The sequence below is a fragment of the Equus przewalskii genome, chromosome 17 (assembly GCF_037783145.1).
Source record: "Equus przewalskii isolate Varuska chromosome 17, EquPr2, whole genome shotgun sequence".
Lineage (NCBI taxonomy): Eukaryota > Metazoa > Chordata > Mammalia > Perissodactyla > Equidae > Equus > Equus przewalskii.
Genome location: NC_091847.1, coordinates 21,565,095 through 21,578,125, shown reverse-complemented (window position 1 = coordinate 21,578,125; position 13,031 = coordinate 21,565,095). Strand labels below are relative to the sequence as shown.

At 37.0% G+C, this 13,031-nt stretch overlaps 1 protein-coding gene across 9 annotated transcripts in view; it reads right to left on the bottom strand.

The window, feature by feature from the left end:
• SPOPL (speckle type BTB/POZ protein like) overlaps window positions 1-13,031 on the bottom strand; it is a 79,075-nt gene that overhangs the window by 26,953 nt on the left and 39,091 nt on the right. For 2 of the 9 annotated variants that reach the window (XM_070581257.1, XM_070581260.1), the window contains exon 2: window positions 3,414-3,458. The exons of the other annotated variants lie outside the window; for them this stretch is intronic. The gene's annotated coding sequence lies outside the window, so the exon portion shown is untranslated. The remainder of the gene's footprint in view (window positions 1-3,413; window positions 3,459-13,031) is intronic. 9 annotated transcript variants of the gene reach the window in all.

The window sequence follows — 13,031 nt, the reverse complement described above, 5'->3', positions numbered from 1 at the left end:
TGTCTGAGTGCCAGAATTAATGTTCTATATGTCAAACACACACACAACTATATACATTATTAAAAATTTCAAATATTCAAAAAATATACAAAGAGTCATATGTCAAACAACCATCTTCCTGCCATCCTTGTATATATTCCCACCATCAAATCTCTCACTACCAGAAGTTATCTGTATCCTGAATTTGTTATATCAATGAATTTCTTCACATTCTTACTATCTGTGAATCCCTAAACCATATGGATAGAAGTTCACAGATATGTAATAAAGGACATAGACATCACCAAAAATGGCAAAGTGGAGAACTCCAAAACTCCATCCTTCCACAAAAGCAATGAATAAGATGGCAAAAACTTTTTCATAACCCAGAAGTGAATCAAAAACATACAACCAGGAGAATGCTAAATGAAGAATGCAGCTGCTGAATTGCAGGGAGTAAGAGTTGTGGCGTTTTAAGATACTCACTCACCATGGCCCCCTCTCCAATTCAGCAGCAGCAGAGTTGACATCAGCCCACATTGCTGACGCAGGCTGCTGGGACCAGAGGGAGCTACATGGATTTATTCTAAAATAATTGTGGTTGCATGCTCTGTCCAGTCTGGTAACTCTCTGAAGAATCAGGTCAAGGGCCTACCTTTGCTTCACCTGCTGTGGAGCATCCCTAGGGTAGAAGCAGCATTCTGGGGGGCAGCAGTTGTCAAAAGCATCTAACGGCAGCATATTAGCTGCAGCTGCCTGGAGCGAGGGATAAGAGATGGGGCGAGCAATAGCCAGAAAGGAAAGCCTGGGAAGAAACAAGCTGAGAAATATATTTGGGGGAAAAGGGCTTTGAAAAGCTCCCACATATACAGGGGAAACTAGAAGGCCATGTACATACCTGGGGCCAAACACATGCTTGGAAAATATGTGAGAAGACCCTAAGCTATCAACTCTGGTGGATCTTTGGGCGCCAAGCAAGCAGAAAGAAGCAAAAAGCAGAATCGTAAATGGCCTGGCTAAGCAGTGAAGGAGTGCCCCAACAGAGAGCCAAACTCTACAAGACTAGAAAAGCTGTGGGGCTTTTTTTGTCTCCATATATATATGGAAATCAAACATCAGTTGAAAGTGAAAAGGTGGAAAAAAGATATTCTATGCAAATAGCCAAAAGAGAGTTGGGTGGCTACTAATATAAGACAAAATAGACTTTAGTCGAAAACTGTTACAAGAAGGATCAAAACAAAAAGACAAGCCACCAATTGGGATAAAATATTTGCAAATTATATATCCGACAAGGGGTTAATCTCCATAATATATAAGAAACTCACACAACTGAACAAGAACAAAAAAACAGCCTAATCAAAAAATGAGCAGAGGATATGAAGAGATATTTTTCCAAAGAAGATATATAGATGGCCAATAAGTACAAGAAAAGATGCTCAACATCACTAAGCATCAGTGAAATGCAAATCAAATCTACAGTAAGATACCACCTTACACCTGTTAAAATGGCTATAATAACTAAGACTAAAAATAAATGTTGGTGAGGGTGTGGAGAAAAGAGAACCCTCATACACTGCTGGTGGGACTGCAAACTGGTGCAGCCACTATGGAAAACAGTATGGAGATTCCTCAAAGAACTAAAATAGAACTACCATATAACCCAGCTATCCCATTACTGGATATCTACCCAAACAACTTGAAGTCAACAATCCAAAGTAACATTTGTACCCCTATCTTCATTGCAGCACTATTCACAATAGCCAAGACATGGAAGCAACCCAAGTGCCCATTGACTGATGATTGGATAAAGAAGATGTGGTACAATGGAATAGCACTCAGCCACAGAAAAAAGACAAAATCATCCCATTTGCAACAACATGGATGGATCTGGAAGGTATTATGCTAAGTGAAATAAGTCAGATTGAGAAAGATAAACACCATATGACTTCACTCATATGTGGAATATAAACAAACACATGGACAAAGAAAACAGTTCAGTGGTTACCAGGGGAAGGGGGATGAGGGGTGGGCACAGGGGGTGAGGGGAGCACTTAGGTGGTGACAGACAAGAAATAATGTACAACTGAAATTTTACAATGATGTAAACTATTATGAACTCAATAAAAAAATGAAAGAAAAAAAGGAAGGAAGGATAAAAACAATTGTTACAGGAGACAAAGAAGGACATTACATATTGATAAAAGGAATCAAGACATAATTATAAACATACATGCACCAACCAACAGAGCTCCAAATTATATCAAGCAAAAACCAACAAAACTGGAGAAAAATAGACAGTTCTACAGTAATAGCTGGAGACAGCAATACCCAACTTTCAATAATCCATTGAACAATCAAGAAGATTAATAAAGAAATAGAGGACTTGAACAAAATAACTAAACCTAACAGAGATTCACCTGTCAACAGCAGAATATACTTTCTTTTCAAATGCACATGGAACATTCTCCATTTAGACCATACGATAGGCCACAAAACAAGTCTCTAATAAACTTTATAAGATTGAAATTATACAAAGTGTTTCTCTGGAATGGAATGAAACTAGAAATCAATAACAGAAGGGAAACTGGAAAATTCACCAGTATGTGGAAATTAAAAAACACATTTTTTTTTTTCCTGCTTTATCTCCCCAACACCACCCCCCCCCCCCCCCACACACACACCCTGTACATAGCTGTATGTCCCAGTTGCAGGTCCTTCTAGTTGTGGCATGTGGGACGCCGCCTCAACATGGCCTGATGAGCGGTGCCATGTCCACGCCCAGGATATGAACCCTGGGATGCCAAAGCGGAGCATGTGAACTTAACCACTCGGCCACAGAGCCGGCCCCAAAAAACACATTCTTAAAAAAAGAAATGACAAGAAAAATCAGAATTTCACTTTGAGACAAAAGAAAATAACAATATACCAAAATTTACAGGATGCAATGAAAGTGGCATTCAGAGGGAAATGTGTAGTAAATATAAACATCTACACTAAAAAAAGAAAGATCTCAAATCAATAAGCTAACTTTACATCTCAAGGATCTAGAAAAAGAACAGCAAACTAAACTCAAAGCTTGCAGAGAGAAAGGAAATAGAGAACAGAAAAATAGAAAAAAAATAAAACAAAGTTGGTTCTTTGAAAAGATCGACAAAACGGACACCTTTAGCTAGACTGCTCAAGAGAAAAAGAGAGAACACACAAGTGACTAAAATCAGAAATGAAAGTGGGGCTATTACTACGAATCTTACAGAAATAAAAAGGATTATAAGAGAATATTATGACATTGTACATCAACAAATTAGATAACCTGGAAGAAATGGACGAATTTCTAAAAAACACAAACTATAAAAACTGACTCAAGAAGAAACAGAAAATCTGAACAGATCTATAACCAATAAAGAGACTGAATCATTAATTAAAAAACAACTTACAGCATGACAGCCTGAGGAGCTCCATGGATTTGCTTTCCAGTGAAACTGGTGAAAATTATAAAAGAACAACCATTACCTCTGGAAATGGTCCTGGGGCTACAGAGCAAAGAAGAAAGATGTATTCAAGAAAATCTACTAGGTGCTCTAAGAAACGTGAGAATCTGTGGTGTTTGAACCAGGACCTGCCCTTCCCTCCATCCTTCCAGCTCAGGGAGTCAGAAACTCCACTCCAGACGGGTAAAGCCAAGAGCACAGGGCTCCCTCTTTGCCCAGCGGGCTCAGGGTTCTATCTTACTGGGAGGGGCAGGATGCCAACATTTCTCATCTTGCCTCCAGCCACCTATTGCTAAAGCTAATGTGGCTAAGAGGGGAGGTGAAGGATGCGTCCCTTCTTCCATGCAACCCCCAGTGGTGGGATATAGGCTATACCATGGGTATGGTGCTGGTGGGGCACAAAGTGCTATTGTTCCAGCTTGTAAGATGAAGCTTTCCACACTGGGAGAGCCAAGACAAGAAGATCTAAGGGTACCGTTCCCCTCTTCTCCCATTCCACTAAGTGCTCAGCTCCTAGAGCAGAGATATCACTAAGAGAGAAATGCATCATTGTCCCCACTCCATATTCTAGAGACCTGATTTGATGATACTGCCTATGTGGCAAAGGGGGGCATAAAACAGCTCCAAATCTCTTCCTAGAGAAATACTGGCTTCATTTGTAAGGGAATGGACAAGGGTGCTCTAAAAAAACAGTGCAGGTCCTGGTAAAAGGCAACTGAAAGGAGACTGGAGAAATTATTGGGCATAAAGCATAAACTAAAGGCTGGTTTGTTTGCCAGAGAGAACAAGAAGGCAAACAGCTGGGAGGGGCCTGCCTAGGGTCAGAAACGAATCAAGCACTAAGTTAGGAAATTATCACTCCAAAGGAACTCAAATTTTGATTAGTTCAGTCTGTGGATCAATTACTGCATCAAGGAATGCTGAAAACAACAGAGCAATTAGCACTAGATTAGTGGACCTTAACAGTTGTATGTGGTCAAGGAAGGAGGCAGTCAAAGAGAGCCCTGCCGAAACGACTGCCATCCCAGGGTAACTGGGAAAACCCAAGACTGTGTCCCTGAGGAGCAGCATCAGAGGCTTAAGAGCGAGCGAGCGAGCGAGCGAGAGAGAGAGAGAGAGAGAGAGAGAGAGAGAGAGTGTGTGTGTGTGTGTGTGTGTGTGTGTGTGTAAGGGGAGGAGGGGGTGGAAGGACAGGAAAATTGACTCCACTAAAATAACTCTGCCAGTCACTAAATAAGCAAGAAACAATAACAAACACCGGAAGGGAGAAATTAGCTCCAAGAATTTCTACAAAATATAAAATGTCCAGTTTTGAACAAAAAATTATAAGCATGCAAAGTATGACCCAAGCAACAGGCAAAAAGGAGGTATTAGAAACGTCTGATTGCAAGAAGATGCTGGGTTGAACAAACAATGCCTTCAAAGTAGCCACTGTAAATATGCCTAAAGAACTAAAGAAAAATCATGATTAAATAAGTAGAGGAAGGTATGTTGACAATGTCACAAAAAATAAAGAATATCCATAAAGAAGTAAAAATTATTTTTTTTAAAAAAGGAAATTCTGGAGTAAGAAAGTACAACTGAAATGAAAAATTCACATAAGGAACTATGTTCCTATACAGCAGATATGAACTGGTAAAAAAAAAATTATTAAACCTGCTGAGAGATCAATAGAGATTATCTAATGTAGAGATAAAAGGATGAAGAAAAACAAACAGAGCCTCAGAGAAATGTGGGACACCAGTAAGCCGACTGACACATATATAATGGGCATACTAAAAGGAGAGGAGAGACAAAACGAGCAGAAAAAAACATTTGAAGAAATAATGGCTGAAAACTTCCCCAAATTTATTGAAAATCAGTAATATATACACATTTAGGAAACTCAACTAACTCTAAATGGATAAGTGCAAAGAGATCCACAGACACATTACAGCAAAAATGATGAAAACCAAAGACGAGGAAAAAATAGTCACTAGGATGGCTATAACAAAAAATAACAGAAAAGTACTAGTGTTGGCAGGATGAAGAGAAATTGAAAACTCTGTATATTGCTGGTGGACATGTAAAATGGTTCAGCCACTGTGGAAAACAGTTTGGAAGTTCCTCAAAAAGTGAAACATAGAATTACCACATGATCCAGCTTTTCTACTAAGTATATATCCAAAATAATCAAAAAAACAAGTGTTCAAACAAAAACTTGTATAACAATATTCACAGCAGCACTACTCACAATAGCCCAAATGTTACTGGTTAATAATCAATTCACAGATGGACAATCCAAAAGACCATCAACAGATAAATGGATAAATAAAATGTGGCATCTCCACACAACGGAATATTATGTAGCCATAAAAAGTAATGAAGTACTAATATATGCTACAACATGGATGAACCTCAACATATCATGCTAAGTGATAAAAGCCAGACACAAAAGGCGACACATCATATGATTTCACTTACATAAAATATACAGAATAGGCAGATACATAAAAAGAGAAAGATTAGTGGTTGCCACGGGCTATAGGGAGAGGGAAATGGGGTGTGAGTGCTCAATGGGTATGGGGTTTCCCTCTGAATTAATAAAATGTTCTGGAACTAGATACTGGTGCTGGTTGTACAACACCGTGAATGTTCTAAATACCACTGAATTGTACACTTTAAAACTGCTAAAATGGTGAATTTTGTTAATGAATTTTACCTCATTAAAAAAAAAGTACAGGCACATACGTGTCCATATGTACTACATAAAAATCTTTCTTTTGTGATTAAAAAGTAATGGAAGTAATAGATCCACAGTATGGAGGATCCTCAAAAACTTAAAAACAGAACTACCGCATGATCCAGCAACTTCTGGGAACATATCCAAAGATAACTTAAACATTAACTCGAAAAGATATCTGCACCCCATGTTCATTGCAGCATTACTTACAACAGCCATGACACAGAAACCCCCTCAGTGGCCACAGATAGACAAACGGACAGAGAAGTTGTGGTATACATATACAACAGGATATTATTCACCATAAGAAATGAGGAAATCCTACCATTTGGACCTTGAAGGCATTATGCTAAGTGAAACAAGTCAGATAAGAGAAAAATACTGAGATATTTCACTTATACATGGAATCTAAAATGGAAAAAAAACCAAACTCATAGAAAAAGAGATCAGACTTGTGGTTACTACAGGTAGGGGCTGGAGATTTGAAAGAAGGTGGTCAAAAGGTATAAACTTCCACTTACAAGATAAAGAACTACTAGGGATGCAATGTACAACATGATGAGCATAGCTAACACTGCTGTATGATATACAGGAAAGTTATTAAAAGAGTAAATCCTACGAGTGCTCATCACAAGAAAAAGTTTTTTTTCTTCTTTTTTCTTTCTTTTCTTTTGATTGTATCTATTTGAGAAGAGGAATGTTAGTTGAACCTATTGTGGTAATCATTTCACAGTATACGTAAATCGAACCATGGTGCTGCACACCTCAAACTGAGTGATGTATGTCAATCATTTCTCAATAAAACTTGGGGGGAAAAAAAGAAAACTAAACCAAAACTCAATGTGCCAAACAAACAAACAAAAAAGTAATGGAAGTAATTATAAAGTTTCTTCTGTAACTATTGAGTCTAAATTAGCCAGATTAGAGAATTAAGTACTTAAACAGATTTTTAATGACTCTCAAAAGAAAAACTATTAAGGTTTTTTAACATTTGTCTTGAACTGCAATACTCCCAGTATGCTAACTATTGAGCTTCCAGACCAATGGAATATATAAATTATCCAGCAAAGCAGTTGTTTTAAATCACTGTCTGAAGAATATTATTAAAATTCTATCCATTCATAACCATGTACCCAGCATGTTTATGGGATACTTCTTTTCTACTGTCATCTGAACTCAGCTCAAGTCTTCTAGGAGCTAGCTTAACCTGGATGTTAATCATATAGCATTTTTGTTTATTAATTCTTCAACTAACAAAATGTAAATCACTCTAAAACTGTGAAATACTAGGATATTTTTGCTAAAAGTTATCTGAACTGCTTCATAAAGTTATAACTGAAAATACTGAGATCAAAGCAATTTTATACAAATTATGACTATGATTACATAATGAAAGGAAATGAGTTAATATGTAACACATATATAATATTCAACAGTTTTGCTAAGACTGTTATCAGGAATAATTAGACTGTAATAAATGTTTATAAAGGTGATAAAACAGTTAACAATACATGCATCATATCTTTATTAAATCTCTTTGAATTAAGCATATGACGACTTCATGGGAGTGCAATAAACATTTATTACACGCTTAGATATATTGTGCACTCTAAGGGACCTTGAAGCACAAACATGAATAATATATAGTCCTGACTCTAGAGAAGACCATAAGATAGTAGGAGAGACACCTGCTAGGATACTTTCAATACAATAATAGAGGAATGTACACAGTAAATGAAGCCTTTTCAGAACAGGAAGGCTGTCCTGAAGAAAGCCCTTGAGCTGGATTCTAAAGGAAGAAAGCAAATGATAGGAAAACCATAAACTACAGCAGAGATTTGAAAAGCAAGGGTTCTATAGTGAGACTAATGTGAATCACTCTCCTGTCATGGATTCTGTAACCTTACAGACATTGGGACTTTCCTTTTTTCCATTAAAGGATTCCAGTACCTCATTTCCCTACGGTTGGACAACACGAAATAATATACATATAAGTGGTTACACTTCGCACAAAGTAAGTACTAGAACAGACGTATAGCAAGGAAAACTTCACAGGTGACCTTGGAAGTAAATAATTTGTGCAGAAGTGATATGGGTGGGAATAACCAAGACAAATAACGTGTATAAAAAGTACTTAAAGGCTGTCATGCGGTCTTGCTTCTGAGTACGATGGAACACTGGTAGGTGAACTAACTTCTGCTGTGAAGTAGAAAAACTTGGATAAAAATAAAATAACTATTTGTTTAATGGCAACTAGAAATGCTCAAGCAATCAGGACGGGAGGTCCCAAGATTCCAGAGAAGAGGGAATCATCTAAAGGTAAGCTGATAGACTACAGCTACTTTTTTCTCTACGAGTATTTGCTGATTTTAGCCACAGTGCAGAGCGAGAATCCAGGCTTTGCCCGGGCTGAGGGCCACTGCCAAGGGGTAGAAGTATCAGCAAAGATTTTGTTGGCCTGGTGAGGTAGGAGATAAAAATAGGATACCTGAGGGGCTAAGATCCTGATGAAAAGTGCCCTTTAAGATTTCTGCCAAATGCAGACCCAGCATGGAGCAGGAAGCCAAGAAGAAAGCAAAGTGTTCAGATATCTCATATTGCTGAGGAGACAAGGATTAGAGTTCAGGATCCGCGAAAGAGAGGGGCTGAGTAAAAACACCAGGTTCTCATTTGGAAGGCCTGGAAAGCTAGGCTATACAAGAAGGACAAACCAAATATACAAATAGCCTTAATTCACTTCAGTCTCTGACTAGCTCAAAGTGATCGGTCCCTACGCCTTATATCTAAGAGAGGAAAGGATGGATCCTCTATGAAAGAAGATATCATCTAGAGCCTTTAATATTCTCATAATGGCTAGTATTCAATTAATAATTACCAGGCTGCCAAAAAGACAGATGCATATGACTGAAAAGTAGGAGAAAACAAAAACAGGTAACAGACACAGACCTACAGAACTTTCAGACAAGAACTTTAAAATAACTGTGATGAATATGTTGTAATAGAAAAAGATGGAAAAAAATAGATGAAAAATAGACTTGTATCAAGAATTCCTTAAGAAAGAAGCAAGCGGAAATTCTAGAACTGGAAAATAATTGAAATCAACAACTTAATATGTAAAGTTTTTTTGTTTGTTTGCTTTGCTGAGGAAGAGTGGCCCTGTGCTAACATCTGTGCCAATCTTCCTCTATTTTGTATGCGGAATGCTGCCACAGCATGGCTTGATGAGTGGAGTGTAGGTCTACACATGAGATCTGAACCCACAAACCCTGGGCTGCTGAAGTGGAATGCATAATCTTAACCACTATGCCACCAGGCCAGCTCCCTTAATATGTAAGTTTAACAGCAGACTAAACAACAAAAGATAGGACTAGAAAACTTTTTAAAAGGTCAATAAAAGATATTTTCACCAACGCAGAAAAAAATATTACCGAAAATGCAAAAACAACCTAGGATGAATGGGAGACAGTGAAAGCCTACCATATGTGTGGGTGGACTCGCAACGCTTGAAAAGATAAATAACTAAGAATTTTCCAAAATTGGTCAACAAAACAATAGTAACGTTTCGTGGGGCTTAAATATATGTACAATTAAAATGCGTGACAAGAATAATGTAAAAGCCATGGGGAGAAAATGGAATAAAAAGTGTTCTAAATGGGGAAGCAGCAAGCATAAGTACTGGTACTAGTTGTAATAAGTCAATGAAGCATACTCTAATCACTAGGGTAACCACTAAAATAAATGTGAGATAGCATAACTAAAAATATAATAGAGAAACAAAAAAAGGGGGAGAAAAACTATTGAAAAATAGTACAATGATAGATAATGATTATATATAATTACACTATATGTAAATAGGTTACATACTACAATTATCAGCCTGGATTAAATAAATAAATACCTGAAGACATAACAACTAAGTGCAATGTCAGATGTTGGAACAGTAAAAAGACAGCAGAGGAAAAACTGGTAAAAATCTGGTTCAATTCTTCAGTTAGTTAACAGTATTATACCAATGTTAATTTCTTGGTTTTGATAAGTTTAATATTGTTATATTAGTTAATACAATAACAAGGTGTTTAAATGTAATTGCTCCTTAACATGGGGTCTAATATTGTGTTAACATTATGGAAATCTGTGTGAGGAAAAAAAAAGTAACTATTTGCTGTTTGGAGAAGACTTAAATATAAGGGTATAACAAGGTTTAAGTTAAAATGAAGGGAAAATATATACCTTACAAATTCTATCCAAAACAAAACAGGTACAACTATACTATGATCAGACAAAACAGACCTTAAAGCAAGAAGCGTTAGGAGAGGGAAAAAAGAAAATAATAAACTGAGAAAAAAAGCCAATTGTGAAAACATAATTCTAAATGTGTCTGTATGCAATAGGATTGGTTTCAAAAATCATTGTGGGAGACTTTAACTCCAGTCACTCAATAAGTGAAAGAACAACCTTAATGAAATATACATGTATATACACATAACGTGGCACTAACAGCAAAAGAATGCAAATTCTTCTCAACTGCACAGAAAACATTTACCAAAACTAGCCATTTTGGTGCAGGATAAAGAAAGCCTTGCAAACAAATTTCAGGTCGTTGAAATCATTCGGAGGATGAACCTTAATCACAGCAGAATTAACTTAAAAATCAATAAGCAAGGGGCCGGCCTGTTGGCGTAGCAGTTAAGTTCTTGAGTTCCACTTTGGCCACCCGGGGTTCGCCGGTTTGGATCCCGGGTGCGGACACGGCACCACGTGGCAGGCCATGCTGTGGTAGGTATCCCACATATAAAGTAGAGGAAGATGGGCATGGATGTTAGCTCAGGGCCAGCCTCCCTCAGCAAAAAGAAGAGGATTGGCAGCAGTTAGCTCAGGGCTAATCTTTCTCAAAAAAGAAAAAAATATTCAGTAAGCAAAAGATAACCAGAAAATATCTAAGTCCCCAGAAATTAAACAATAGCTTTCTAAATCAGGGGTGAAAAATGAAATTACAATGGAAATTACAAAGTATTTTGAACTGAACAACATTAAAGATAAGGAATTTCCAAACTTGTGAGATATGGCTATACCAGTACTTGGTAAATTTATAGCCTTTCATGACTACACCAGAAAAGGAAGACTGAAAATCAATGACTTAAGCTTCCATCTAAAGAAGCTAGAAAAAAATAAGTCGAACCCAATGAAAGTAGAAGAAATAATAAAGGCATGAGCAGAAACCAGTAACTAGGGAAAAATGTACAAGAGAGAAAATACAAAGCCAAAAGCTAGCTCTTTGGGAAAAATAACAAAACTGATAGCTTTAGTCAGATTAATCAAGGGAAGAGAAAGAGAATACAAATTTACAACACCAAAAATGAAGCCCTAAAAGATAATGAGGCTCTCATGAAAATGTTACACGAGTCTAATTGATAATTCAGAAGAAATGAGAAAATTACTTGAAAAACATAAGACTTCCAGAACTGACACATAATATAAAGGAGAAAAATCATAAATAGTCTTATGTGATTAAAACAATTAGTTATTAAAAACCCTCCCACAAGGAAAACTTACACAGATGGCTTCACTGCAGAAGCTCTTCCACAGAAGGGAAGATAAAACCAAATTTCGCAGCTTGTTTGATGAAATGAGTGTAACTTTTATAACAAAATCTGGTAAGCACATTACAAAAAAGGAAAATCTCTCTCATAAACACAGATGTAAAAATCCTAAGCAAACTAATAGCAAGTCAAAGCTAGGACTGCATAAAAAGTATACCACTTCATGACCAATGGAGTTTTATTTGAGTAATGCAAGGGTGATTAACATCAGAATCTATCAATGTAATTTACCCTATTATAATAAGGAGGAGGAGAACAGATCACCTTGACAGATGCAGAAAAACCTTTTGATAAAATTCAAAACATCCATTCAGGAGAAAAACTCTTTACAAACTGGGAATAAGAGAGAACTTCCTTAATTTTACAAAAAGTGTCTTAAAACACACACCCACACCCACAGCCCTACAGTGAGTGAGATGAGACAAGACAGACCACTGTCAGCACTTTCATTCAACATTGCCCTGGAAGTCCTAGCCAGTACCTTAAGGCAAGAAAAATAAAAAGCATAAGAATCGGAAAGAAAAAAGAAAATGATCACGTTCACAGATAACATGATTGTGTACAAACTAACAGAATTAACAAGTAATTTTGTCCAGGTTGCTTTATACAAGGTCAACATACAAAAACGCACAGTAGAGGGAGAGGGGGACACACAACGGCAGGACAGGCAGAGATCTGAGAGTCTGCCTACCACACTTAACAGCTAGACTTGGTAAATCTGGCTGGCCTGATAGTCTCTAGGGACCCTCTCCAGGGGAGTGTTTGGTAATAGCTGAAGCACCTAAGTGAAAATGCTCTGCTATCTTGTAACTGCTGTTAAAGCAGTTTATAATTTCCTAAAATTACATAATACATAAATATGAAAGTTTTTAAATTGAGGGCTATGTTTTTACAGAGAATGCTCTCCCAAATATATGCAATCGAGTCAGTCACTCCATCTTCCTAATTTTAACAAATGATCTTTTATAACGGATAATTTTGTTTTAAAATTGTGTAACAGTATACCAGAGACTATGATAGCCCATCTCTTTAGTCAAGATATTTCTGTAATATTCTGAAAAGACTCCACATGCACTAAACTCATAGCTGGCATATAAAATATTTTAAAATTAGAGTTTAAATAGATTTATATATCCTCTACAGGTTAAACAAGTATTTTGATTGTTTACGTTCATTTCCTTGTTCTCATGCCAGCTTAGTTACGACATTTGCTGAGGTTCAAGTTTTGAATTCTAGTTTTGC